At 42.2% G+C, this 24,116-nt stretch overlaps 1 long non-coding RNA gene across 5 annotated transcripts in view; it reads left to right on the top strand.

Annotated features, from left to right (window-relative positions):
• LOC103691916 (uncharacterized) overlaps window positions 1-24,116 on the top strand; it is a 92,911-nt gene that overhangs the window by 13,666 nt on the left and 55,129 nt on the right. For 3 of the 5 annotated variants that reach the window (XR_015684680.1, XR_015684681.1, XR_015684682.1), the window contains exons 3-4: window positions 21,753-21,815; window positions 23,152-23,283. This is a non-coding gene — a long non-coding RNA (uncharacterized LOC103691916). The remainder of the gene's footprint in view (window positions 1-21,752; window positions 21,816-23,151; window positions 23,284-24,116) is intronic. The other 2 variants (XR_015684678.1, XR_015684679.1) reach the window with 1 other exon arrangement.

Raw genomic sequence — 24,116 nt, 5'->3', positions numbered from 1 at the left:
TCTCAATTAACATAGATGGAGAAACCAAGTTATTCCATGACAAAACCAAATTTACACAATATCTTTCTACAAATCCAGCACTACAAAGGATAATAAATGGTAAAGCCCAACATAAGGAGGCAAGCTATACCCTAGAAGAAGCAAGAAACTAATCGTCTTGGCAACAAAACAAAGAGAATGAAAGCACACAAACATAACCTTACATCCAAATATGAATATAACGGGAAGCAATAATCACTATTCCTTAATATCTCTCAATATCAATGGCCTCAACTCCCCAATAAAAAGACACAGATTAACAAACTGGATACGCAATGAGGACCCTGCATTCTGCTGCCTACAGGAAACACACCTCAGAGACAAAGACAGACACTACCTCAGAGTGAAAGGCTGGAAAACAACTTTCCAAGCAAATGGTCAGAAGAAGCAAGCTGGAGTAGCCATTCTAATATCAAATAAAATCAATTTCCAACTAAAAGTCATCAAAAAAAGATAAGGAAGGACACTTCATATTCATCAAAGGAAAAATCCACCAAGATGAACTCTCAATCCTAAATATCTATGCCCCAAATACAAGGGCACCTACATACGTAAAAGAAACCTTACTAAAGCTCAAAACACACATTGCACCTCACACAATAATAGTGGGAGATTTCAACACCCCACTCTCATCAATGGACAGATCATGGAAACAGAAATTAAACAGAGATGTAGACAGACTAAGAGAAGTCATGAGCCAAATGGACTTAACAGATATTTATAGAACATTCTATCCTAAAGCAAAAGGATATAGCTTCTTCTCAGCTCCTCATGGCACTTTCTCCAAAATTGACCATATAATTGGTCAAAAAACGGGCCTCAACAGGTACAGAAAGATAGAAATAATCCCATGCGTGCTATCGGACCACCACGGCCTAAAACTGGTCTTCAATAACAATAAGGGAAGAATGCCCACATATACGTGGAAATTGAACAATGCTCTACTCAATGATAACCTGGTCAAGGAAGAAATAAAGAAAGAAATTAAAAACTTTTTAGAATTTAATGAAAATGAAGGTACAACATACCCAAACTTATGGGACACAATGAAAGCTGTGCTAAAAGGAAAACTCATAGCGCTGAGTGCCTGCAGAAAGAAACAGGAAAGAGCATATGTCAGCAGCTTGACAGCACACCTAAAAGCTCTAGAACAAAAAGAAGCAAATACACCCAGGAGGAGTAGAAGGCAGGAAATAATCAAACTCAGAGCTGAAATCAACCAAGTAGAAACAAAAAGGACCATAGAAAGAATCAACAGAACCAAAAGTTGGTTCTTTGAGAAAATCAACAAGATAGATAAACCCTTAGCCAGACTAACGAGAGGACACAGAGAGTGCGTCCAAATTAACAAAATCAGAAATGAAAAGGGAGACATAACTACAGATTCAGAGGAAATTCAAAAAATCATCAGATCTTACTATAAAAACCTATATTCAACAAAATTTGAAAATCTTCAGGAAATGGACAATTTCCTAGACAGATACCAGGTATCGAAGTTAAATCAGGAACAGATAAACCAGTTAAAGAACCCCATAACTCCTAAGGAAATAGAAGCAGTCATTAAAGGTCTCCCAACCAAAAAGAGCCCAGGTCCAGACGGGTTTAGTGCAGAATTCTATCAAACCTTCATAGAAGACCTCATACCAATATTATCCAAACTATTCCACAAAATTGAAACAGATGGAGCACTACCGAATTCCTTCTACGAAGCCACAATTGCTCTTATACCTAAACCACACAAAGACACAACAAAGAAAGAGAACTTCAGACCAATTTCCCTTATGAATATCGACGCAAAAATACTTAATAAAATTCTGGCAAACCGAATTCAAGAGCACATCAAAACAATCATCCACCATGATCAAGTAGGCTTCATCCCAGGCATGCAGGGATGGTTTAATATACGGAAAACCATCAACGTGATCCATTATATAAACCAACTGAAAGAACAGAACCACATGATCATTTCATTAGATGCTGAGAAAGCATTTGACAAAATTCAACACCCCTTCATGATAAAAGTCCTGGAAAGAATAGGAATTCAAGGCCCATACCTAAACATAGTAAAAGCCATATACAGCAAACCAGTTGCTAACATTAAACTAAATGGAGAGAAACTTGAAGCAATCCCACTAAAATCCGGGACTAGACAAGGCTGCCCACTCTCTCCCTACTTATTCAATATAGTTCTTGAAGTTCTAGCCAGAGCAATCAGACAACAAAAGGAGATCAAGGGGATACAGATCGGAAAAGAAGAGGTCAAAATATCACTATTTGCAGATGACATGATAGTATATTTAAGTGATCCCAAAAGTTCCACCAGAGAACTACTAAAGCTGATAAACAACTTCAGCAAAGTGGCTGGGTATAAAATTAACTCAAATAAATCAGTTGCCTTCCTCTATACAAAAGAGAAACAAGCCGAGAAAGAAATTAGGGAAACGACACCCTTCATAATAGACCCAAATAATATAAAGTACCTCGGTGTGACTTTAACCAAGCAAGTAAAAGATCTGTACAATAAGAACTTCAAGACACTGAGGAAAGAAATTGAAGAAGACCTCAGAAGATGGAAAGATTTCCCATGCTCATGGATTGGCAGGATTAACATAGTAAAAATGGCCATTTTACCAAAAGCAATCTACAGATTCAATACAATCCCCATCAAAATACCAATCCAATTCTTCAAAGAGTTAGACAGAACAATTTGCAAATTCATCTGGAATAACAAAAAACCCAGGATAGCTAAAGCTATCCTCAACAATAAAAGGACATCAGGGGGAATCACTATCCCTGAACTCAAGCAGTATTACAGAGCAATAGTGATAAAAACTGCATGGTATTGGTACAGAGACAGACAGATAGACCAATGGATAGAATTGAAGACCCAGAAATGAACCCACACACCTATGGTCACTTGATTTTTGACAAAGGAGCCAAAAGCATCCAATGGAAAAAAGATAGCATTTTCAGCAAATGGTGCTGGTTCAACTGGAGGGCAACATGTAGAAGAATGCAGATCGATCCATCCTTATCACCCTGTACAAAGCTTAAGTCCAAGTGGATCAGGGACCTCCACATCAAACCAGACACACTCAAACTAATAGAAGAAAAACTAGGGAAGCATCTGGAACACATGGGCACTGGAAAAAATTTCCTGAACAAAACACCAATGGCTTACGCTCTAAGATCAAGAATCGACAAATGGGATCTCATAAAACTGCAAAGCTTCTGTAAGGCAAAGGACACTGTGGTTAGGACAAAACGGCAACCAACAGATTGGGAAAAGATCTTTACCAATCCTACAACAGATAGAGGCCTTATATCCAAAATATACAAAGAACTCAAAAAAGTTAGACCGCAGGGAGACAAATAACCCTATTAAAAAATGGGGTTCAGAGCTAAACAAAGAATTCACAGCTGAGGAATGCCGAATGGCTGAGAAACACCTAAAGAAATGTTCAACATCTTTAGTCATAAGGGAAATGCAAATCAATACAACCCTGAGATTTCACCTCACACCAGTGAGAATGGCTAAGATCAAAAACTCAGGTGACAGCAGATGCTGGCGAGGATGTGGAGAAAGAAGAACACTCCTCCATTGTTGGTGGGATTGCAGACTGGTACAACCATTCTGGAAATCAGTCTGGAGGTTCCTCAGAAAATTGGACATTGAACTGCCTGAGGATCCAGCTATACCTCTCTTGGGCATATACCCAAAAGATTCCTCAACATACAAAAGGACACGTGCTCCACTATGTTCATCGCAGCCTTATTTATAATAGCCAGAAACTGGAAAGAACCCAGATGCCCTTCAACAGAGGAATGGATTCAGAAAATGTGGTACATCTACACAATGGAATATTACTCAGCTATCAAAAACAACGAGTTTATGAAATTCGTAGGCAAATGGTTGGAACTGGAAAATATCATCCTGAGTGAGCTAACCCATTCACAGAAAGACATACATGGTATGCCCTCATTGATAAGTGGCTATTAGCCCAAATGCTTGAATTACCCTAGATCCCTAGAACAAACGAAACTCAAGACGGATGATCAAAATGTGAATGCTTCACTCCTTCTTTAAATGAGGAAAAAGAATACCCTTGGCAGGGAAGGGAGAGGCAAAGATTAAAACAGAGACTGAAGGAACACCCATTCAGAGCCTGCCCCACATATGACCCATACATATACAGCCACCCAATTAGAGAAGATGGACGAAGCAAAGAAGTGCAGGCCTACAGGAACCGGATGTAGATCGCTCCTGAGAGACACAGCCAGAATACAGCAAATACAGAGGCGAATGCCAGCAGCAAATCACTGAACTGAGAATAGGCCCCCGTTGAAGGAATCAGAGAAAGAACTAGAAGAGCTTGAAGGGGCTCGAGACCCCAAAAGTACAACAATGTCAAGCAACCAGAGCTTCCAGGGACTAAGCCACTACCTAAAGACTATACATGGACTGACCCTGGACTCTGACCCCATAGGTAGCAATGAATATCCTAGTAAGAGTACCAGTGGAAGGGGAAGCCCTGGGTCCTGCTAAGACTGAACCCCCAGTGAACTAGACTATGGGGGGAGGGCGGCAATGGGGGGAGGGTGGGAGGGAACACCCATAAGGAAAGGGAGGGGGGAGGGGGATGTTTGCCCGGAAACCAGGAAAGGGAATAACACTTGAAATGTATATAAGAAATACTCAAGTTAATAAAAAAAAAAAAAAAAAGAAAGAAAATGGTCACTGTGGAGAGTGGCGTAGCATGGCTTCCCCTGCCTAAATTAAACTGATTTACCTATCATATGACCCAGCATGTCTAATCCTTGATATGTACTCTAAAGAATTGAAAACAGGTGCTCAAGCAAACATTTGTATATGAATATTTATAATAGCCCAAAGCAGGAAACAACTCAAATGTCCATCCATGGATGAGTGAATAAGCAAAATATGGTCTGATTGTATTATGGAACTTGATTCAGCCATGAAAAATGAATGAAATACTGCTGCATGCTGCAGTGTGGATGAACCTCGAGAGCACACTACATGACAGAAGCCAGACACAGAGGGGCACCTAGACTGTTTCCTCTTATGTGAAATATCCAGATTAGGTAAATCCACATAAGCAGGATGCAGACTGGCATTTTCTAGGGATTATGGGCAGAGAGGAGTGGGGGGAGAAGCAGCCTAATAGAATAGGGGTTCCATTGTCCAGTTGTGGGAGTTAGAAGTTGAATAACACTGAATGTACTAAATTCCATAAAATTTTTCACTTGAAAATGGTCATCTTAGGTTGTGTGACTCTTGTTTCAAGTATTAAACAGAGGGAAAGGAAGAAATCCCTTCTTTCAAGACTTCAAAGCCACGTGTCCTCTGGTACCTCCACTGGTCTCTCAGCTACAGATATCCTTAGAGAGTTTCTTTTCCTTCCTTTGGCCATCTATTTGTACCTCCGACTCAGTGAGCAGAGGGCCAGACCTGGGTCACGTTCCTCTCGCTGTGTGAGACCCATACTGCATCAGCCTTACTGGATCCACTCATGCTCCACAGTTCCCATTAGATCTAAAGCAAGACCCTCATTAGCGTTTGGGATGATTAGAGAAATCCAGGCAGATCAAGCAGAAAATAAAGGGGGCCTTAGAGCCAGGTAGACCTGCAAGGTCAAGTGTGAATTGTCTAATCCATGCATGCTCAGTTTCCCAATCTGCATTGCTAATGCTGACAGGGATAGAGGACTTGATGCCAGGTGGTGGGTACAGCTCTGTAAGGTCCCCTTCCCACAAACTCTGTCTCTACCTTCCTTTCTTCTCCTAATTGATATACTGGCTCTCCTAAGCTGAATCTAAATAACTTTCAAAGGGTTTTTCCTGGGGACAGAGAGCTCACCCAGTGACTTCCTGTTCATAGCTCTCTTATGCTAGACTAGTATACCAGTTGCCATCTGTATACTAAGCTATTTTACCAATTGCCAACTTTATATTAGGTGCCAACCATATACTAGACTAGCATATTTACTGCTCATATATACTAGACTAGAGTGCCAACTGGATACTAGACTAGTATGCCACCTGACAACTAAATAGTAGACTAGCATGGCAACCATTCACTTTATACTAAACTGACATGCCAACCACCAACTGTATTACTAGACTAGTGTGCCAGCTGATAAAGTATCTGCTTGTGCAATGAATATGGACCTGAGTTTGGATACCGAGAACCCACATGAAAACTAGATGCTGCAGCATCCAGCTATAGAGTTAAATCCATAACTCTAGCTCTGTGTACTGAGATAAGAAGATCCTGGCAGTCACTACCTAGCCAGTCTACACGAATTGATGAGCTCCAGATTTAACAAGACCTTATCTCAAAGATAAGGTTCGGGCATGGCCAGCTCTTCTAGTTAGGGTATCCTTATGGCTCCCAATAGCTGTGGGACTTCCTGCTGCCCTGAGCAACCTACCCTCCACAGCTAGATGTAAAAAGAAGAAACCTAGACTGGTCTACTATAGCCTGCCTTCTCATGGACAGAGGCTAGCTAAGGCTGCTTTGTGAAAGTGGTACCTCCTAGGCAGCTCACTCTTAGTGAGTGGGCACCTGGCCAACAAGACATGGCTGCCTGGGGGCCCCCAGGCCTGGTTCTTTTATCATTCATGTAAGTGTTACAGCTTTGCTCCAGCTGGGAGAGGTTTCCCCAGAGAAAGTTGTTAAAGCTTTGCTCCAGCTGAGGGAGGTTTCCCCAGAGAAAGTGTTACAGCTTTGCTCTGAGAGGTATCCCAGCAATCAGTCATGAGCCAAAGAATACCACAAAGTCACTGCACAACAAGCTCACACAAGAGACTTATTGGGAGGGAAAAAGCCAGAAGGGTGGCTGAGCAGGTGGCAGACTTTAAATAGGGTTTCTTGGGGGAGGGGTAGAGCTTCCAGGGTGGCCTAGGATTGGTAGAATTTTTGTGACCTGATCTTGGAGCAAGCTTAGAGATTGGTGAGATTTCTGACTTAGCATTTGTAGGATTTTGTGCTCAGGGATTGGTGGGATTCTGTTTCTTGGCTCTGATCTTGGGTTATTGGCCAAGTTAGAGTTAGGGTGTTTTTCCTTTTGGTCATAGTCTTTTTATCCTACAATTCATCCTCCCTAACTGGTATAGTGTTACCCTCCTGGACTCCATGCCTGGTACGAAGTTCCAAGTCGGTCTATTAGTCTCGCATACACTTGGTATTTGGCAGGTGGCATGGGTGTGATGGTTCATTAGGTAAAGGCATTTGCTGTCTAGCCTGATGACCAGGGTTCAATCCCTAGAATTTACATGGTGGGAAGAGAGAACTGACTCTTACATATTGTTCTCATGTGCTGATGACCCTGTCCTGCCTCAGTCCCTGAACGCCACTAGGTGTACTTCTTACACATCTGTGATCATGTCATAGTTTCTACTGGGGACTCTGTGCCTGTGTGTGTGTGTGTGTGTGTGTGTGTGTGTGTGTAGGATTGGGTGTCAGTTAAGGCTAGGCTAGGGTTTCTTTGGTGACTGAGTCATGAGGATGCCCAGCTAACTTGACTGGATTGATGAGCTCCAGATTCAGTGAGCACCTACACCTAAAAAAATAGGGTGAAAGGCATGATGAGTCTGTACAGAGCTGGAGTTACAGGTGCACATAGGAGCATGCCTGCATGTACACATACAAACACAAGAAATATAAATACAAATAATTTGAAAGGCCACTAAAGAAAACATCAATATTGATATATACCTTCCACATATTTCCTCATCATGTGCATACACACCTGTACGTACATACATGAACACATATACCACACATGAGAATATACATACACGAGCTTCAGAATTCAAAGAATGCGTGCTGATATTTGTAGGCTAGACTTCAGCATCAGAGTTTCTAAAGCAACAGCAATTTGCATTTCTAACCACTTCCCAGAGATGCTACTGCTGTCATCATGGATAATACAGTAGGGCTACTGTACTGACTATAGTATAAACACTCAGAGTACAGAAGTGCTACAAGCTAATTCAATAAAATGATTTTACATCACTTGACTCCTGATCGAGGCTCAAAGGTTGAGCCTTCATTTCCAGGCAGTTTGGAAGTTGCCTGCATCTAGCCTGTTGTTGGATTCTGAGTTGATATTTAAAGTGTCTGCCACACGAGGGTGCTCTGGCCTATGCTAAGCAAAGCGTGATGCTGGGCTAAGGTGCTGCATTGAGTTCCTGTCATCTTTCTTAGAAGGCATCTATTGCTTCCCTAGCGCAAACATTTGACAAACAGGCAATTCTAAGGACACCTCCCTTGTCTGGATAAGAGCTTTGCTCTTGTGGTTTCATTTCTTAGAGGGAAGTTGTACAAACTCTGGGTTTCTTTATCTGCTGCTTAAAAGCTCAGACTTTGGGTTATTTCTGTCTTTGAAGTTTTTGCTAAGAATGCTTCTTGATTAGGATTTTAGGTACATGACCAGCACTTGGAACTTGGTACTAGGTATGGTTCCAGGTGGGTAGTACGTACTAGGCAGAAAGGAGGGTAAGGGCACAAGCCCTGGAGGACCCCAGGCAGCCATTTCTTGTTAACCATATGCCCACTGACTGCGAGCTGCCCAAAGGAGGTACCGCTTCCACAGAGGACTCAGGTGCTATCCATGAAGCAGCAGGTTATCATAGAACATTCTAGGTTTTCTCTTCCTACTTCCAGATGAGGAGGGTACTTAGGGGAGCGCAAAGTTCCATCTCTATTGGGAGCCATAAGGATACCCTAAAAAAGTGAGCTAGCCAGGATCCAAGCTAATAAATAAATCTAGCTAAGATTTTCTTGTCAGTTTCCCCCATAAGACTCACTAATGAATGACTAGAGTTGATAAATCAAACGACTGAAATATACACTCACTTAGACTTTAGAGGTTGCTAGTAGGAAAACAGAAAAGGTTGTGGTGATTGCATGGAATACGAACAGGATACTCTCAGAAACACACCCTTGGTGGCCTATTTCCTTTAGCAACATCCTACATTTTAAAATTTCCAGGATCTCCCCCAAATAATGCCACTAGGTGGGGACCAAGTCCTTAATGCATGGGATATTGGGGGATATTTCTTATTAGTTAATTCTTGTCACTGTGGCAAAATGTTTAACAAAAGTAACCTAAAGAAACAAAGGTATACGGTGGCCTTGAACATCTTGAAACTCTGGTGGTCGGGACATGAGATAGCTGGTCACGTGTCCAAACTCAGGAAGCAGAGGGGGATGAATGCTGGTGCGCAGAACCTTTCTCCCCTTTTCCCTTCCATTTCATTTGGACCTCCTGCCCATGGGAATGTGCTGTCCATGTGTAGGAAAGACCTTCCCTCCACAGTTTAACCTCTCTGGAAATATCCCCACAGGCACACCCAGAAGAGTAGCATCTAATTCATTCTGAATCTAGCCAAGATAACTATGAGGATTAACTGGCTTTTCCTGTGCAAACTACAGCGTTGGAGGACTTGGATTAGAAAGGAAGAAAAGACCAGGGACATCAGACTTCTTCCCAGAGCTTTCCTCTGTTCCCTGATAAGTACACTACAGCTACAACAGTGGCTTACACATTTCCTAAAGTCAAAGGCAGCCTCTGCTTAGAAAAGTTCCCAGCCAGTGGATAGAGTCACCCCACTGGGTGTTGACAGCTCCTCTCCCCCAAACCCATGGAGCCAGGTGTGTTTAAATGAGAAAAGAACTACAGATATATTTGGTCTGCAGAATTCTGGTCTGATTTGCTAGCGGTCCTCAAAGTACAGTGTAAGGACTGCAGACAGGCCCATCTCCATTCACAGGGAAGCTGCCCACGTGGCTTCTGCCTCCCATAGTGACTAGAGCTAGCTTGTAGGCAGTTGGTCACATGATCCCACTCTACTCTCTCTCCTTATAGATCATGTAGCCCGTGAGGGCATAGCCATGGTTGGATGGCACCCTTGCCTTGGTCCTGAGGTAAGGCTGTGGGAATATGTGAGGGAACAGATTAGGTCATCCCATGGTGACCAGGAAGCAAAGGGAAGGGACTAAGAAGATACATCCCTAATGACCCATTTCCTCCAGTTAGGCCCCATCTCTTACCTTACAACATATCCCAATAATGCTTCTATACTATGAATCCATCAAAGGATTAATATATAATCAAGTCAGAGCCTAAGCCATGCTATGCCCCATAAAGATGGAAAGCTTCTCAAAGACACCCCACAAAGTAGAATAAAACATGCACAAAACTATACACTGAGAAGCAGGAATCATTGTAGAAAGCCAGAGTGAGGCAATGTGGTTTGAACAAGACCTGTTCCCCATAGGTCTTAACCAAGTATTTGAATACTTAGTCCCCAGTTTGTGGGACTGTCAGAGAAGTTGTAGAATCTTTAAGCGGTGCAACTTTCTAGAGGAAGTATGCCATTGGGAATGGGCTTTGAGAGCTTACACCGCCAATCAATTTCCATTTCAATTTCTGATTTGCTATTGAAGCTTCCTGTTCCTGCAACCTACTGTGATGCCTCCCCTGCCACTGTAGGCTCTCTACGCAGCCATAAACTAATCAACTTTCTTTTTTTGTAAGTAGCTTTTTTGGTCATGGTATTTATTGCAGCAACTGAAATATAGCTAATACAGGTGGCTAGGCCTTTCATGTATGAGCCATCAGGGAATAGTTTATATTCACACTGTAATAATCTGTCTGAAAGGACTCTCATCATAAAGAGTAGCCATGGCATTTGTATCATATCAGATCATGTGCTTTCCTGAGACTTACTTGGTTTTATAGCTACTAAAATGTTAGCTGTATTTCTCTTCTCTATAGGTTCTTCTGTATATTTGAATATTAGAATGTATTATACTTCCAGTAGGAGGGGAAAGTGGAAATGGCACATAACATGAAATTGCAAAGCTATTTTCAGACCAAATTGAGTGCAGGGAGCTGACAGAGATGTAATGAATCAGCTTATGCAGTCACCAAGGACACTTAAATGATTTAAGTACCTGGAAATAAAATCACATGGTTGACTCATAGAGACAAATCTCCATAGGGAATCAGAGATAAATTCTGATTATGAAAGATTAAAGATGGAGAATTTAGTCATAGGTCCCGAAAAGGGAGTCACTAGGCTATTTTCCTATTCAGATTCCCAACATGCCAAGAATGGAGGCCTGCAGCCTCTTGAGAGAAGGGATGAGGCACTGAGCAGTCACTATAGCAACTAAGTGGTCAACCTCAGGCTTGGCACTTGGAAAGAACCTAGTGGGACCACCCAAGTTTTCTTGGATGGCAAAAGACTTTTTAGTCACTCTAGGGCATTCCACAGCCCTTGGTAAGTATTAAGAACCTTGCCATGAAATATCTTAGTGTATGATCATCAACCTGAACTCCCATTAAGCAACAAAGAAAGTGTGTATGAAAGGCAATCTGGTTATATCAGAGGCCCCCAAAATGCACTCCCCCTCCCAGGAATGGTTGGTGGGCATAGCAAGCCATCTCCTAGGTGGAGACTGGAAAAGGAATGCAGGATGGGTGCTAATGTTATTTAAGAAGAGATTGACAGAAAACAAAAGAGGACTCTGGTTCCCTGAGGGGGAGGACAAATGAGATGGGAGACTGAATTATTCATTTTTATTTACCTCTCTGGAGCAGGCTGAAAAAGCTTATTTAGTAGAGGAATGAAAATGAGAGAAAAGGGACCCAGCTGGCTCTGGAGAGAGGAGAGAGGCAAAGGCAAATGACATCTGGGTTCTGAATTATTTATTTGTCTTTATTCATCTGTTGGTTGTTTTTCATTCATTATAGCTCTATAGCTGTGATTGATAGTAGAAGGCTCTTCAAAAAAAAATAACAAAAACATAAAGTAAAGACCCAGAGTTACAAACAGCATTTATTCAGGAATCATGTTTTGCCATAGTAAATAATAATTAACTTTAATGAAAGTCCTCAAAAGATTAGCTTAGATGATGATAGGGTTGATGTTGTTCTCTTCAACCACCAAACACTGGTCACATTTGAGAAGGACCTTGCTTGCAAGTGGCAGTGCAGGTGAAGAGTAGGGGTGGCATGGAGGTGGGGTTCCTGAGACAGCCTCATAGTCTGTGAAGTGTCTTTATTTTTTTTTTAAACTTAAGCAGGAGCAGGTTCTGTGACACAGTGTCTTCCTTGTGCCCTAGAGTTGATTCATCAGGGATAATGTTCAGAGCCCTTTGTGTCACGTACCTATTCTCTAGTCACCAGAGACAGTCCCTCATGCTCTCAAATTGCACACTTAACTGGGTCCAAAACAAGAAGAGATGTGGCTGGACAGGTGTGGATGGGTTGTTAAGGGAGAAATTATTAATACCATGGGAATGATTCTTTCTTCCCAGGTCTATTGTTTTCTTTGAAAATTTAAAAGAAGAAAAGAAAAAAGCATTAATGAAAAAAGAGGAAAGAAAATGTTTCCTTAAGTAATTCTTTCCCCCCGCCCTGCCTGGGGCCCAAGAGATGGCTCAGCAGGTAAGAGTGTGGACCGCTTTTGTAGAGGACCTTCATTCTGGTAGTCATGTCAACCAGCTCACAACGTCCTCTGTGTCTCTAGAGGATCTGTGACCCTCTTTGGGTATCTGTGGGTACCTGAACTTATATGCAAATTCTCAGCGCGTGCGCACACACACAAACACACACACACACACACACACACACACACACACACTATTAAAAAAATTTTATTTTTGCCAAGCAAAACTGTATGCAAATGTCAACAAATAACTCAAGTTGCTCAAGATGAGATTTAGGGCCTGAAAGTTTGTATGGAGGAGATGAAGAGGCTAAGCCTTACATTTCTGAGATTTATAGTGAGAAGTAGTAGGTGATTCACCCAGTTTTCAGTGCAAAAGTTACTAATGAGAAGCTCTTGGGAGGAAAAGATAAGCTGATGCTTCTGGTCTCCAGGGACTATCTGGCCAACAGAAGGAAAGTTGAAGGTGGGTGTATCTGTTCACCGTGTCTTTGTCTTCCCACTCAGTCATCAGTCACCTCATCCTTCTTTCCTTCCTGAACCCCCTGCTATGGGTCTCTTATAGAATTTTCCAATAAACCTTGCTTAAGAAAAACTACCAAAGAAAACTCATACAACTAGACCTCCCAGTTCTTGGAGAACCAATGTCTTTCCAGAGGTCAAGTCTTCTCATCAGCAGTGACACCTTCTTGGCAAACACCAATAGCTTTGTGTGCAGAGGGGAGCATAAACATTTTGGCTTGAAGCCAGGTCTATCTGTGATTCTAAGTCTGTTTGTTTAAAGGGATTGTGTGGACTGTGTAGATGCTGTGCTTCAATTGTCTTTACTGGACACTTCACCAACCTCGTGTGCTGACTGTGTGTTATCTGTTCAAAACCAACACTGCCAGCTTAACATCTCCAAATCAAAGTAGGTCACAGTCCTTGTCCCAAATCTCCTGTGGCTTACACTGACACTTGACACCATGGAGACAAGACCCTTGCTCATCGCTCTTTCCTCCCTGTGCTTTGCTCTGTCTCCTTCTTCTATTTGTCCAGAACCATCCCTCTACTCCTAGATACCCATATCACATTTCTGGCTCTGGTTCTAAGAGAGTTCACTTAGCCTTTCTTAATTTTCCTATTTGCTCTTACTTTTTTTCTTATTTTCTTTTCTTTAAGGATTTATTTATTTTTATTTTCTGTGTATTTCTGTGTATTGCTTTACTTACATGTATGTAAAAACACTGTATGTATACTTGGTGCCTATAGCCACCAGCTACATCATCATTGGAGTTCAGGATAGTTTAAATTGACATGTTATTGTTGTGAGCCAAACTCTAGAACAGTAGCAAGTGCTGTGCGTATGTGTATGAGTGTGGTGTGTGTGTGTGTGTGTGTGTGTGTGTGTGTGTGTGTGTGCACGCAGGTGGTGTCTGTGTTTGCACATCTGTATATGGGTGCCTGCTGTGGCTAGAAGATGGTGTAGGATACCCTGGAGTTGGAATTACAGGCAGTTGTAAGCTACACAATAATGAGTTCTGGGAACCAAACCCTTCAGCACTTTGAAAGAGAAGCAAGTGCTCTTAATTACTGAAATATGGCACTTTAGTCCCGTGCTTAGTCTGGTCCCACACCTCTTTCTCCTTCTTACCCCACACAACCTGAGCTTTTTCATCTTTAAGATTCTTTTTAGTGCATATTACATATGCTGCTAGACCAATCTGTCTTAATATTCACAGTAATTTTTCTCAAAGTGTTGTCAGCTGCAGAGGAGTTTGCATCACCTAGAGACAAACTCCTGGGAGTGCCTCTGGGGAAGTTCAGAGATGGGGTTCATTGAATAGGTACCATTTCATGGGCTACTGTCTCAGATTGAATAAAGAGAACATGGTGGATTGGGCATCACTGGTCATCTTTCTGCTTCCTGGCTATGGATGTAATGTGACCAGCTGCACATGTGACCTTACTCCTGCAGCCATGCCTTCTCCACAATGATGATAGTACCCTCTAACCATGAGCCAAAATGAACCTCCTCTCCCTTAAGTTGCTTTTGTCTGGTTTCAAAAAGCAATACAAACGTGCAATGGGCCAAAAATGAAGAAAAGTCCCATGCCCTTCTCTGACATTTAGACCCAGTTCCTCTGAACAGGGCCTAGAGTCTGCACTTTAATGCTTCAGTTTATAGTCATATTCACTCCCCTTTCTAGACTGTCCAGGGCTGTGTAACCTTTTCATTTTTATGGGACACAAAGCTTGGCCAAGGTTCTGAGCATGCTCACTTATTAAAAAAAAAAAAAAAGGAAAGAGAAGTAGCTAGACTCAGCGAGCAGACACTGTATGGTTACAGGAGGTGTGTGACCCACCCTGAATTTCATCATCTTTAGTACATTAAAGGCTCCCCAGAGAAAACATGCTTCCTGTTGGTTCTGTTCTGTAAATGAAATACATGCTTTGCATGAGCATAAATTATATAGATATAAATATATTATAAATATGTTATATATTAATTAAAAATAAAATATGAACTATAAAGTATAATAAATTATATAAATAAGTATGCACCTAGACATATCTCTAAGAGCCAATTTATAATATATTACATATTTTACTTTTTTTCTTCTTTCTTCTTTTAAAACAGAATTTCTTTATATAGCCCTGGCTATCCTGGAACTCACTATGTAGGCCAGGCTAGCCTTAAACTTGCAGGTTGCACCTGCCTGTACCTCCCAAATGCTGAGATTAAAGGGATGAACACCATGCTTGACTTTTTCTTTTCTTCTCCTTTTCCTCCTCCTCCTTTTAAGTCGAGGCTCTTTCTATGTGGTTCCAGGCAGGCTTTGAACTTGCTATCCTCCTGTCTCAGGGACAAGGGACTAGGATTACAAGTGTATACCATTAAATCTAGAGTCTATGAACACTTTATTAGCCATTCAACTATTTGGACAATGTCAAAAGGCAGTGAGTCTTTCTCATTGCCAAAAGTTAGGAGAAATGTTTTTCTATCATGTTCCAGTGGAGGCAGGAACAAACATATCCCCCTACCTGTGACATAATTTCTTATCTATTATCTAAGAAGATGTTTATTTTAATTGTAAAGGCTGGTAAGACTATAAGCTGGAGACCCGGGAAGTCCAGTCTAATAATTTAAAGGCCATGAGGCTGGAAATAGGAGGTTCCAGTCTAATCTAAAGGCTTTGGGACCAGAAGTATGAGAGGCAGATCAGTGTTATGGCTTAGGCAGTCTGCCTTACTCAGTCCACAGTTCAGATGCTAAAGTCTTTTAGAAAAACTCTCTCAGATACAACTTTGAAAAAATGCTCAACTAACTACCTGGGCACCTTCTAGCATAGTAGTCAAGTCAACATATAAAATGACATTCATACTTGGTCATGTTTTATTGCGTCCTTGCCCTGTATGTGTCAGGTTGTGGATAATGGAATACATTCATGCCAAAACAGGCAGGGTGCCAGAGATTGTGTTGAATGGAGAAATTCTTCCAATTTCATCTATTGATTTTGGCAACAAAGAATAAATCCAAGATGAATCGTGAGCCAAGAGTAGTAGCTCACTTCGTTAGATAAACCCTTAAGCATAGGTACAAATTTCAGTTTCTAAAGACCTTTTCAAAAAAATTCATTTCATGTCTTTGTGGTATTCATGTGTATATGCATATTTTTATGTGTGTAGGGGACAGATTTGTGTAGGTGCACGTGTATATGTGCTTGCATCCATGTGGAGGCCCAAGATGGATGTCAGGAATTATTCTCAATCACACTTCTACTTGATTCCTTGAGACAATATTTCTCAATCAAACCCAGAGATCATGTTTTACCTTTTCCTTCTGAACCTAGAATTATAGTTGGGAGCTCTACCCACCTGGCATTTATTTGGGTCCTGGGGTTCTGGACTTCTGAACCTTGATAGACCTTGCTGTTGACATGATGAGAACTGAGTGGGGGCCTCTTGGTAACCATGGAGAAAGGGTGGCATTCTCAAGGCCTGGTGTGGGAATGCAAAATATCTAATGAGACCAAGACTCATTTGATTGCCAGGTCTCTGGAAGCAGCTTGGATTGGGTGCATGGATGGATCCAGGTACTTGGAGACCCACAGGATCTAGATTGAGGAACCTATAGAGTCCAGTAGGAGGCATCCCTGCTCATGGGGAGAACCATGAAGAACATGGGCCCAGGAAATAAGGGGTCACTTGTACTGTGTAGATCTAGGGGCCCACAGAAACTCCCAGAGCTAAGCAAGAATATGGTGTTGTTTGGACCTTTTGGTCTTAGAGAAGGAACAATGGCTGGTAGCTAGCTACAATGCCATGTGGGGCCTAGGGTAGTGCAAAACCAGGCCATTCTGTGGGCTTGACATATTGAGGCATAACATAACATTCTACTAGAGCTACAGTATTATACATATAACTCAACAAGGTTGAAGGCTGCCTTAAGGGTCTCTAGTCTCCTTTAGGCCACTTTTCCCTTGACGTCTCTGAGGCTGGGTCATGATAATGGTGAGAGGCAGCTCAGCTGCTTCTCACCCAGCACAAGCGGTGCTAAGAAAAGATCTGGCTCCCTTTGTTCTTGTCAATATTTCTAAATGCATCTGCATGTTGCTTAGGAACGAACCCTGCAATTTGGAAATCAGATCAGACATGTTTTATTTTAAAGAACGTGTGTCAAAGAACTGCAAACTTATCATTATTCATTATCTGGATTCATGATTGACAGCAGCTCCCAAACAGCAGATTCTTTTATACAGCAAGTCCTTTCTCTAAACTGCTGCTAGAGTATGCTTCCATTGCCTGACTCTTGATGCCTGTGTGGCCTTGTTTTCAGGCCTCTTTTCAACAGTACATTGGGTAGAATTTGTGATGCTAACCAGGGGTGAGCAGCCTCAGTTCTGCAGGACTGTAGGGAGGGACTGAAGCACAGCAGGTGGACAGTTGGGTAGGACAGACCTGGCGTGCATGCCACACTCTGAGGTCCATACCTTTTTCTACTCAGCTTCTCCATTTCTTTTTTCTGTCAGTGTTCCTGCCTCCCACGCCCTTTCTGGCCTTTGTCATTGGATTGTCAGTCTTAACACACTCTGAAACTTCTGCTTAAGAAAGAAAGAGAAAAAAAAAGGAAGGAAGAAAAGAAGAAAGGATGAGTGAATGAGTGAATGAATGAAACATATACAGGAGGAAGTTCAGAAGATGGTGCTTGGTGGTCAACACTATCCCCTGTGACTTTTTCCATGCCACTTTGTTTAATTAAATCTCAGTTCTCTTATTTATGGGGAAAACCAAACATAAATGTATCCAATGAGTCCCAGGTCTCATCTTCCCTTCTGATTGGACTCTGCTAAAAACAATCATAGCCGTACAATTATTTGATAAGTGTGTCTACTCTGGTTCTGATGAGTAAGGCCTAAGTTTGAATGAGAGCAAAGAGTTATGAAACTCAAAGTAGCAGGGATAAGATGAAGAGGAGGCTGTGAGGTTCAGTTCAACATGGCAAGTCATCTTCAGCATCCCAGGAATAAGCCAGAATTTCAGTCTCACTGTGCTCTTGGTAGAATCCAATCGCTGGATCTGTGTTCATGTCAGACAGAGGAAAGTTTTTTGGTGTCATTTTTCAGAAGCCTCTTTACTTTAAAAAGAGTGTGTGTGTGTGTGTGTGTGTGTGTGTGTGTGTGTGTGTGTGTGTGTGTGTGTTATTTTCTTTGCATCCCTGGCTAGTTTGACACTCAGTCAATTGTGAGCTGATGACATGACAAGAATACTATCTCCTCTTCACTGCTGAGTCATCTTTCTAGTCTTTGTTTGCCCCCAACCTTTTAAAAAATTATTATTTCTTAAGATGCTATTTTTTAGTGGAACCTGGAGCTTGGTGATTAGGCAAGATTGGCTGGTGAAGAAGTATCAGAGATCTGCGAGCTCTGGGATTTCAAGCTCATGTCAGATTTTATTGGTATAGCTATGTGCCCAGATCTTACCATTGGCATATTTTTGAAGACTATTTGATCTCGTTTGCTTTCTTCTGTACCTTTAATGTATTCAGTACATCTCCACTGCATCTTAAGAATTGAGAATGTCTGGACTTAGCAGGGAAGAATACATCCATGTGGTGATATGAGTCTAAATGTAATGGAAACCATATTCTCTAGCTCTGGCATCACACAGCTGTGTGTGTGGGCTTTACACCCCCCCTCTGGTCCATTTGCAACATCTGCTCCTTACTTTGGGGGATTCAGGATCCTGCTGGCAAGACTGAAGGACAGAAAGAACAGGCACAGTTGCTCCATGCAAGATCTGGATGTAACAGGAGCACAGAGAAGATTATTTTGGTTCACTCTCTCACTGTTAGCTTAATTGCTGTTTACTTGGAAAAACAGAGCAGATGAAAACAAAATTAAGAAAAAACAACAGACTAGGAATGATTTTTTTTCAAATCCAAGCAGTTAACAAAACAAGCCTATTAGCTAGGGTTGAGGTAGGGAACCTTGTACCAGTGTGCTTGCTCTCAAGACTTCTCTAAGATTCCAGTGAATGGAAACATAGTGCCACAATGTCACAAGCAGAAATACTGTAGGAAGTTATTGGACCTTTCCCAAAAGGGAAGGATGGTGGGTGGTTCAGTTTTGTGTTTGTTATGATTTGGATAGCAAATGTCTTCCACAGGCTTTTTGGTGAACATAAGATCTCAGCTGATGGCTACCTTAAGAGGCTGAGGGGACTATATAAGGTGGGGATAACTAAAGGAAGTAGGTAACTTGAGTATGGGTCCTTTGGTGCATGTTGTCACTGGTGAGTTCCTGACATACTCTGCATTCTCTCTGCCATGAAAGCATTTCTTCCAACTACACACTCTGGCCATTATGTGGTCAAATACATACAGCCTGTGTCTGTGGACTGAATGCTCTGAGACTTATGAGCCAAATAAGCCCTTCTTCCTTTTAAGTTTTTCTGCCAGGTACTTTGCTCACAACAACACAAAACCTTAAATCAATGGTCTACTTCAGTGCTTTTCTCTCGAGAAATAATTTTGAGTTCAGTGTACATGGACTGGTCAGGCTGAGAGCCCTAGTAAGGGTGAAAAGGACAAGGCTGGTCACTCTGACCCAGTTCTAAAATGAAAATAACAACTTCCCTCAAGTAAGTGACTCCCAAAGCATGCTTTTGACAGTGGGGAAGGGTGGGAACCCTGAAAATGTCCGAAACCTCACGTGGTCCTTACTGCTTCCTCCTCAATCTCTTCTCTCCGTCTTTCCATCTTAAAATTATCAAACGTACTTGCTGACACCATCTCTAGGCATTAGTCTTTTCAGATGGGTTCATAAGAATTACACATATTTATGAGTCCACAAAAATACCACTGAGTTCATTTTGGGTTACCCAACTATAACCATCTATGGGGCTTGCCCTGGAGTGTGGTTGATATACCCAGTAATACTCCACTGAAGAAAACTGATTTCCTCTTTGCCAGTTGTTATTAATTGCAGCGTTTGTTGGTTAGGAGTAGGACTCCATGTCTACTTCTTTCTCTCTCTGTCCTTGCAGGCATGTTGTCATTACTGAGTTCCTGGCGTAGTCTATATTCTCCTTGCTATGAAAGCACTTCTTCAAACTACACACTCTGGCCATTATGTGGCCATATGAATATAGCCTACAACTGTGGACGGAATGCTCTGAGATCCTGAACAAAATTTGTCCTTCCTTTTAAGTCTTTCTGTCAGGTACTTTGCTCACAGCAACACAAAACCCTAATAGAATGGTCTATTTCAGGTTGATGAGATTTATACTAATTAACCAATTGAGCCACCAATCCCTTTTTTCCAAGTCAGCCAGCTTCAGATTGTGTTGCTTGAGAACAAGATCGTTGACTCTTCTGTGTAGTCTTGAATGTTACATATGTAGGTGGGGGTTTTACCAGAATTGATTGTATAAGTCAGGGATGATCTTGCTAGGTTGGGGCCTATAGCTGGTCAGAGTGCATTAATATCTTGCCAGATATGGTAGTATAAAAGTAGAAGACACTTAATCATTGTGACTTGTCAGAACACTGATGCACTAATTAAGAATGCTGGGCTGATACTCTCGAGCTGACAGACTTGGCTGTCAGGAGATGGTACTGAAGTTGCTTCTCAGCCAGCTTTAACTACTACCCTGTGAGCTTTTGTTCCTGTGAGGTGGGGTATTTTTGTGCTGAGCAGCCCTCTGGCTATTCCGAGAGTTTGGCTGGAAGAGGTATGGTATGCTCCATTAGTCAAGGAACAGAACTGCTGAGTCTGAAATATTTAATCCACAAGCAACTCATATTTGCTTGGGTCAGCCAGAGTCTAGAGGAGTCTAGATGACCAACTTTTGTCTTGGAATAAGAGTGAACAATTTACCTTTGGCCCAAAGTGAGTCCAGGAAAACACATTTCCTCATGGGTGTGTTTGCTGAGTGAGCAACTGACCTGTGTTGGCTGTGTTGTAGCCCAGATGATTGTTAGCAATAGGCATTTCTGTGTGGAAAGGATCTTGGATAAAGGGCACAGGAAGATGCTCCTTATGGCCATTTTCTGAGAAAGCAATGTGTTAGTGCTTGAATGAGATTTGTGCCAAAGGGACAGTTTTGACACTGGTGCTATCCTTCTATGTCTGACAGCCTGGCCCTTGGATGACAGAGACTAGTACAGTTCTTTCCAGAAAGATCCAAGCGCATCCACCTCAGGATTGGTTTGCTGTATAACAAAGCAATGCAATAGTTTTTGACTTCAATAGTACTAGTCTCACTCCTATCCTCATATCTAACACCTGAGATAATCAGCTTCTGAATAGAAAAGGTTTATGGAGTAGGCCGTTGCTTTTTAGGCCTCTAGTGGGTATGATAGATAGCAGTGATGGGAAGAGAGGGCCTGGTAGAGCAAACTGCTCAGTCTTAACCTACCCATCTTGCCAAGCTACGGTGATTACTGTTAAGAAAGTCTGAGATTTACTCTTAGCTCAGTAACTCTGGAAGCAGCCATAGAACAGTAGATGTGTTTATGTGAAGCAGTTAGAGCCACTTAGCCTTCAGTTTAAGAAATGGCTTCTTCCCTGCTTTCCATCCCAGAAATAAATCAGGTCACTCTTGATATACTCGGCAGCGGTCTGAGTTGACCTGATGTATCAGCACTTTATGGGGTGATTTGCAGTACGCCCCTTCCTTGAGTCTGTGGGTAAAGGTGCCTCCTTCCTGTCACTAATGAGTTTCCGGAATTTTGTCATGTTTTTCAGTGTTCCTGAGAGTTCATAGACAACAGTCGATCATAATCCTTCTCCAATAGTGTCACCCTCCGGGTGAGTAAGCATTTAAACATAGGAGCCTATGGAGGTGACTCTTACTCAAACCACCACAGTATCATTTCTCATCTTCTAAGATTAAGGGTTACAAATGAAATCCCTGCAGGCAGACTTGGTGTTGCTCCATGGTGCAATTCACCCACTTACTCACTCCCTCTCTTTCTTTTCCTTAGTTGTTCGCTCACTCGTTCATTTGCTCACTGTTACTAATTCACATAGTTGTTTGCTTACTCATTCCTGCACTTGTTCATTCACTCAGTGACTGAACGGACAGCCAAGTGTGTTCCTATGCATTTGACATGCAATGAAGTAATAAGAGTCTAATCCCAACCCCAACTCTTGAATTTGAGTGGTTAAAGCAGACATCATGCACATGTGTGTGCACATACACTTACAGAAGTGGGTGAAGAAGGCTGGGACACACTTGTATGTTAATGAAGGAAAGAAATAGGAAAGATAGAACCCTGCCTGGAGCATTTGTAAATAAGTGGATCATAAAGAATGAGAGACTAGAAAGTATGAGAATGAAGCTTAGTTTTATGTCATCAGGGAAGGCCCCTCAGAGAGCAGACATTTACATCAAATCCTAAAAGAAGAACAAAAATCATTTTTGGCAAAGGGAACAGATAGAACAGGGGCTCTGACATGGGTAGGATTTGGGAATGCTCAAAGCAGGCAAAAAGATGGCTTCAATGGAGGGTTAGAAAATGCCCAGGGACAAGAAGTCTCTGAATATAGATCATGCCTCACCTCATATAGCAAGAGATAGAAGGGAATGGTGTTCTTATCCATGAGGAGGCCAGTGGGAACTAGGCAGAGTAGTGCCTAGACATATAAAGGGTTTCTTTTTTGTGGTTCTGTGGAAAATGGGGTACAGAGATGGAGTGAGGGAGACTGGGAGACAAAAGAGGGAAGGGAGGTGATTTGGTGTTTTTGAAGTGGTTTGGAAAAATGTCACAGTGTTTGGGGATCTAATGGAACCAAGGAAAGGAAAACCTGTATGGGGTTACAATGGAGGATCATTGCAGTCAATAGTGTTAAGATTTTAGGGAGCAGAGCAACTTATTCACAGCAAGAATTGTGTGACTCTGGAGAGTCTGGACTCTGGAGAGATGGCATACGTGGTAAACGGCTTGCTTTACAAACGTGAGAACCTGAGCTTAATCTCCAGAATGTGTGTAAAGAAGCCAGGCGTGGTGGCACACACTTCTAATCCAGCACTGTGGAGGCAGAGATAGAAGCCAGGTCAGCCAGCCTCGCCTCTGTAACAAGTCCTCGAAGTTTAGTGAGCAATTGCATCCAAGTTACACGGGGTTCTTTTTGATGTTCTCAGAACACCAAGGGCGGTGGAAAGGAATTTCCAGTTTTCCAAGATAGCAAATCTCGTGTGATCTATACCTGCAATGGACAAGGCTCAGTCTGAAGATGCACTGGTGAGCAGAGCCAGAATATGGCATCTCTGAGAGTGAGTTCCCTATTCCTGCAGTCATTAAACACAGATGGGCTACTAGCATGAAGGATTCTAGGGTAAAGGTTGGCCAGCATGGGAGCCCTTGTCTCCCAAAGTCTCTGAGTTAATCTGCAGTGCATGTGGGATGGATGACGTTAAGTGAGAGAGACCTGGATGCCCTCACTCATCCTGCCTGTCAGCTCCTGGGAAATCAGGTTGCTGTGAGCATGGGATCAGATACCTGGGCCAAGGTTTCTTTTATATTATTGGCACCAGGGCATAAGTAAGACTGTTTTCCAGATGACAACTGAGGCTATGATTATCCCACATAGAATACAATAGTTAAGCAATTAACTCCATGGAGACTTGTTAGGAAATTTCAAGATTTTTGTGTTTCTTCTTTTTGCCATTTTATAACTTACTGATGGCAAGTTTTCATGGACTCTAGTTCTGGCTTCAGAGCTCTGAGTTGGCTATGCAGTGCTGAGCACATTGCTCCAGGGAAGCACAAACTTGGCTCGAGAGGTAAAAACTACTTTTAATTACAAATAGTTCATGGAAACAGGCAGGTCCTGGAGGTTGTTGCTGCTGGGATCAGTAGCTGTGAGTGAGAAGTTCAGAGATCTGGTAGTTGACAAATACATTCAGTCTGCCTGGGATTTTGTGTACAGTGTGTGTGTGGAGGGGATGGATGGGTGAGTGGGTGTGGTAACTGCAAGTGGGAGGCAAGTGGGAAGCGGGTCTGACGTCAGGTAGGGTGTGGCAAGATCCAGAATCACTTTGGAGAGCAATATCCAGGCATTTCTATGAGGAGAATGTGGATGGAGCTAATTGAGGTTGGAAGACAC

Source organism: Rattus norvegicus, chromosome 3 (genome assembly GCF_021556685.1).
Source record: "Rattus norvegicus strain SHRSP/BbbUtx chromosome 3, alternate assembly SHRSP_T2T, whole genome shotgun sequence".
Classification (NCBI taxonomy): Eukaryota; Metazoa; Chordata; class Mammalia; order Rodentia; family Muridae; genus Rattus; species Rattus norvegicus.
This window is presented reverse-complemented; position numbering and strand designations above follow the sequence as displayed.